Here is a 6,546-nt window from a genome sequence, read left to right on the forward strand (position 1 = left end):
GTGATAAAACATTTTACTTTTCCATTAAGAGCTTAGAAAACGCAGAGTTAACGTAATGTTTCAGTCATTTAACACACAACATTAATGCACTCGGAACTGACCATGCACTAACCAGGTAATTAGGCATGTTTTAAAATGATGTCGGCATTACGCGACAAGGTACAAATATCATGCGTGGGAGTTCTGTTGGGTAAGGATGTGCGGGTAATCAAGCTTTGCAACATTGCTCAAAAGTTTTTGATGAAAGTGTCAGTATTTAAGGACAATTTATTTCTGTCGGGAATCATCAATTAAAGCAATGCAAATTTGACTTGTTATTGTGAGGTTAAATGGTCCAAATAACTATTTGAAACAGAACAGTGACATAAGTCTAATCTGTGTACTTTATAGAATTGGTTTGGAGTCTTAAAAGATATACAAGTTCAAATCTACCACTTTGTACCACTTAAGACCTGAACATAAATTTTCTTTTTTGCTAGATATATCATCCTCTTGGTTTTACTTGAAACAAACATGTTGCATCACAGCAACACACCTAGGATATATGGTAACACACTACATGATAGCCACAAAAGCAGAAGGAAAGCACTTGTAGTTCGGATCTCAAAATTGAGGTCAGGGGTTTGGACCTCTGCTGTGTAGTTTGTTATTAGGCACGGCACTTTACCTATGTTTGTCTCTCCCAGAAAATATGAATTGGTAGCTGGCAGAATGTTTTGCTATCGATAACTAGTCTTCATAAAAATTCAGCACAATTAGGTATACAGCTACCCAAGGAGTGGAGAAGGTTGCATTTTGTGCTGGTTACACAAATCATGGATCAGACTCATTGCATGGTCGGCAATGCGGACAGACTGATGTCCCGATGATTATCAACGTTCGGGTTAGGTCTTGGGCCCTGCATCGAGAGCATTCAGCTTTAGACATGGTGGATCCAATGACCAGCAGTAATAATAACATCGCCTGCAACTTGTAACCCTTGGCAAAAGGTGCAGTATAAATCCCTAATATATTACACCTACTGTATATCATTTTACCGGTGTTTAAAAATTAACAATTCATTGACCTGAATAGACTTACAAACATAGTCAAAAGAGATAAAAAAATAAGTATTTAAGACCGAAATGGCAACTTATTTATCATTTTGATGTTATTCTGGTGAATATGTGTAGTAATAAGCTGATGTCTAACATTGGGCCCAGGTATGCTTTATTAATTACAATGGGCCTAAAGAGAGGAGCTATTTCAGTTGTAAGAAAATCTGAGATGGGAAGGCAAGAACCTTAACTGCCAAGCTACAGAACAACATATTTTTATTGTGGTCCTTCCAACATAATTTAAACAGAAACAGAATAAACTTTTGAAAGCCGATGTGACAGTTTGGTGAATTGCGGGTCCCCAGTAAATTACTAGTGGACATATGCGAAGCCACATGACAACACTTTAGTCTCCAACTTTGGTCATGAAACATTTTTTAACATTCATGCACTCAGAGCCAAGGGGTAATATTTACCATACTAATAAATAATCATTCTTAGACAACTTGGTTATAAATGTCAAGTAATCAATCACTCTTCGCCCCATTACACGCTCACATTGTGTCTGGCTACTGAAGGTTCCCCATACCAAGGCAGATGGACAAAAGGAAAGGTAATCTTTTACAGAGAAAGCTTGTTTCTTTATACCTTTGAAGTATCTAATCTATCAAGATTTTCAGGAAATGTTTCTGACTCTTGTCTATTAACATAAAGTCATTTAATGACTACTAAAAATGTAATTTTTAAACAAATGTACGGTAATTGAGACTTTAATACAGCAATTTCGAAACTGTGCTTCTATACTGACTGGGAACAATATAAAGATGTTATATATTATACTTACATATAATCCTTTCAGTTATATAATCCACATCCAAGTCTAAGGAGGCCATTATGTAACTATCCTTCCCTCTGTGAAAATGAAGAGCAAGCATTTTATAATACTGTAGTTGTCAGTAAGCAGTGTCAAGTGTTCACGCCATAGTTATGTGACTCAGTTAGCAGGGGGAGCGTTGATAAACAAGCCTCTCTGCTATATGATACGGTAACCAATCACAGCAATGGATATGAAATCCAATCACAGGAATGGAAGTACCAGGATACTTATATTTTTAACAAGCAATAGGAAAAATTAAGATTCAGATTTTGTTTCAAATTTTTTTTTTTCAATAAACATTACATAACTAGCATAAACTTAGTTATCCTAAACTATTCTTAATTGTCACAAGGCAAATGGGGAATAGCTCCTGAACATTGTACAGTAGTAGTATTTCCAAGTTTCTATACCTACAGTAACTCATTTTATGGGGGAAGTTAAACTAAGTGAATTCTTCAAATGCCTTCACATGTGTTGTTTATCATTCATGTTCACCTCATGAATGTAATAGCAATAACAAACCCTTTGGAAACCAAGGAAGAGAATGACTACAAGGATATGCCATAGTTGACTACAAGGAGTACAAACTAACTATGGTAAATAAATCTTCCTGAACCTTGTAAGATAGTAAAAAACAAAAGTAGCTAATAAAGGAAATAATAGAAAACTTTAAATGAGAGAAGGGTAGGGTTAGAATGAATGGGGAACACAGAAATGTCTAAATGCAAAAGTCAGCATAGATGTAGACAGATTTGCCATAAGTGCAGACGCATTAGGGAAGGGAAGTTGAAGACCATTTCGTAGTTCCTCAGGGATTGGTCCACCCCAACTTTATGTATTAGCCCTTATTCGGGCAAAAGCCCAGGATATATTTTGAATAAGTAGGTTAGCTTACTTTTACAATACTCTAAAAAAATATTGCAAATATTAGCTTTGAATTAGGAAAGCAGTGCTGAAAAAATTGCCTTTTGATTAAAATGGGATTTCCCTAGGAATAAGCCCACAGCAAAACTACAAGTGTTTAACAAGTTTAAATGATTGATTGACTGATTGACTGAAATAAAGATGTTTCTCACCTAGGAGGAGTAACTGGTGGAACAGTATCTGTCTGCACAGACATTGAACTTCTCTTAGGCCCACTTTCTTGCTTCTGGAAGAAAAAACATGAAATCACAATTTTATCCATAGGCCTACATTAAATGCTTATTTTACACAAACGTTTTGCTTTAATTTAACAAATATATGGTCTAGTATTTGAATATGAAATTCACCAATGAATTTTTCTTAAATGTCTTGACATGACATTTTGGAATTGTTAAATTAAATAAGCAAACTTAATTAAACATATATTCCAAAGTCTATAAATAGAGGAAGAAAAATAAACAACCTCAACCTTAATTAATTTGTGGAAAAAAAAAATAGTGAATACGATAGTTAAACCTTCATTAACTATATATCTTGGTATCTTGTATTGAACACAAAGGGCAGCGCAGTAAACAAAAATAAGATTTATGTAACTGAAAATTGAGACATTAATTTACAAACATACAGAATTTTAAAAATATATTATCTATAGGCCTACACTATAAACTATACACACTTATACTACTGTGCTCTAATTAAAAATTAATGATATTAAAGTGTATCTATTAGCAATGAATATAGTCAATTAAGTGCAAGGCATACAAAATATGGGCTCAAAATTAACCATGCCAGCTCTTTTGCAGGAACACTATAAAAGAAAAAAAATCTAATTTGTAGAAATAATAAATTCCAACAAGAGTGTTGTATGTGAACTGGAGAGCACTTTCTGGCTAAGTACCAGGAAGATTAAGCATTTAATTTTGTCGTCAAATCCACACTAATTGCTTGATTAAGTGAATGATTTTGCCTTGTTTTAGGAGTACAAGAGTAATAATTATAGAACAGCTTTAACTCAAGTAGAATAATGTAATGAGAAAACCAGGGATGTGTGTTTTAACCAAAAAGCGCAAATCAAAATCAAAATCGTGTATCACGCAAAGTACAAGGAGAGAGCATTTCAAGGACGTTTTGTTGGCACTTACAAATTTGATAGAGCTGTAGGTTGATAGATCTCCCGAACTAGGCTACAAAAGAAAAAGAAAAAATGGTTTAACATTTGGAACCAAACTTTTGGCGCAGAACCATATTACACCCCAAATTAAAATTTGCAGAAAATCTGACTTGGAGATCAGAAGCAGATTTAAAAACATTTAAAAAACAATGGATTTTGCTTGAACATTTTTGTATTAATAGACTTTTCCTGACTCATCAAATGATTAAGGAAAAACAAAAATAATACTGATAGCATCTAAAATAAACATTTCCCTAATCTATAAAAATCCTATTTATATTTATATTATTAGTAACATCCTGGCGATATTTTAACACTATCACAGCAAGGTAATAACTATATACATCTCAAATTTAAAGCAAACAAGATTAAAAACAGAATAATCCCTCATTATTGGGTGATCTCGATAAAAATATATGTTGTTCTAATTAATCAATTTACATTGCAATATTCAATTGTAAATAAATATATTGCCAATAATCATGGACATTTTGATAAAGATACCAATACAATATAATAAAAAAAGAAGATATAATCATAGAGATGATTATCATTATGATGATAATTTAATAATAGATTGACATACAATTGTTTTGTTGGAGATTTGAACTTAGTAATTTATAACATTAACAGGATAAAGAAATTAGGGTGATTACATTTTTAAGAGGCACATAAGGATAACAGCAGTCTCATTAAAATATTTATGTGAAACTTTATTGACTGTCACTAAACAATGCATCATTAAATGAAAACTGAGGGACTGTCACTTTAAGCACTATTCAGGTTTTATTAGAAATATACCAAGGCTAAATGTGACTTATTAAGGGACTGTCGCTTTAAGCCGTCTGATTAGAAACATCGTCAAATGTAACATATCTAAAAACAAAACACCACCTGGCTGTCATTCTAATTTACAATCTGCATACTATTTCAGAGAACGGGCATCAACCAAGTACTGCACACTCATCCCATAGTAATCAATTAATATTTTGTAATTTCTGATTATGCATTTGCAAGTTTTGCAAGTGAAATTTTGTAAAAATGAAACATAGTTATTTAAAACAGGGGTTGCTTATTTGTTATTTTAATTTCATGTTCATTAAACATCTTTATTTCCTGCTAATGCAAAAGAACTACATAATAAATTTAATTTCAAATGAGTTGCTAAATATAGTTTTAATTTTCTGACGAAATGGTTCCAAAGCTACCTAAATAGGGCTTCCAGTCAGAATCCCAGAATAAGAAGACATTTAATGGTTAGAAATTCTTATTTTAGAGAACATTATAACTGAAATCATAATAACTTTTGTTGGATATGAAACTAAATGTTTTTAGTCCACTGTCTTCAAGTGAAGTCACATGGGGTGGGGAGGGTCAATGCTTCTATCAGTGAAGTAATTTTCCCCTTTATCCACCTGGTGATACCACTGTCATTCTTGACCTTCAAAGAGAACACTGTACTGTGAACAACAAACTACGGTAGTCTACATCAGTGGCAGAACAACAAACCTCTACTGAGAATGTATAGGTTCAATTCCTGCTGTTGTATTATTTTCTTTGCTCTATCTTATTACCAATTGTTTGTTTTTATCTGGTATTTTATCTTTATCAATTGAATCATAGAGCATGTAAAAGAGGTGTGTATATTCACAACAGTGTAATGTAACACAGTAGTAATAATTAATGATGAGAAGGTTGTTGACTCTTGTACGGTAAGTATTTGCTTATTCCTATTCCTGACAATTCTCATTTTTTATACAGCAGAATTATTAGTTAGTAGACAATATAAATTTGTTTAATGACATATTTACTGAGGGTCCATGTATGCTCTATATAAAGTTGGGATTTTACATTTTTAAATATTACATTTTGTATGTATATTTGTTCATATTTAATCAAGTTTATGCAAAACATACAAGTAACAAATAAAAACATCCATGTTTTTGTGGGTCATGAAGTAGCAGAGAGTTTATAGATGCACTTCTGCCGCCAATAGAATTAAATGTTTTAATAATATAAACTTCATTCTTTTTTGTCGGAAAAGTAATAAAGAATACAGTACTGGACTTTAAACATAACATTATCCCACCGTGGCCTTTATAAGTTAATCAAACACTAATTCACCTTTAATGACTACTAATAAGACTTTCTATTCTGTTATTATATTCTACTTTAGTCTCCGTATTACATTGGTCACATACACGCTTTGAACTAATTGAGAATAAAGTGCATCAACTATGATTTATTACAAAATGTGTGGGGATTTACAGACTATTTATTTTAGTTTCAGATGCAACTTGAAATTATGTTTATCTTTGCCACTTTGGTCATTATTATCAAGATAGGTTGAAATAAGGTGTGAACTAGTAAAATGATGCATTTGTATTTTCATGCCAAGTTCAGGCCCGGATTATCCATTATCCTCCAAAGTGTGGGATGCACACGTGTCAATTGCCAAAGATTCAAGGACTAACACCAGGCATATACCATCATATTATTCTGAAATCCTAGGAACAAACTGTCACTGCTTATGTAAA

The sequence above is a fragment of the Anneissia japonica genome, unplaced genomic scaffold, assembly GCF_011630105.1.
Source record: "Anneissia japonica isolate Jap-2015-1 unplaced genomic scaffold, ASM1163010v1 scaffold2994_len2133135_cov197, whole genome shotgun sequence".
Classification (NCBI taxonomy): domain Eukaryota; kingdom Metazoa; phylum Echinodermata; class Crinoidea; order Comatulida; family Comatulidae; genus Anneissia; species Anneissia japonica.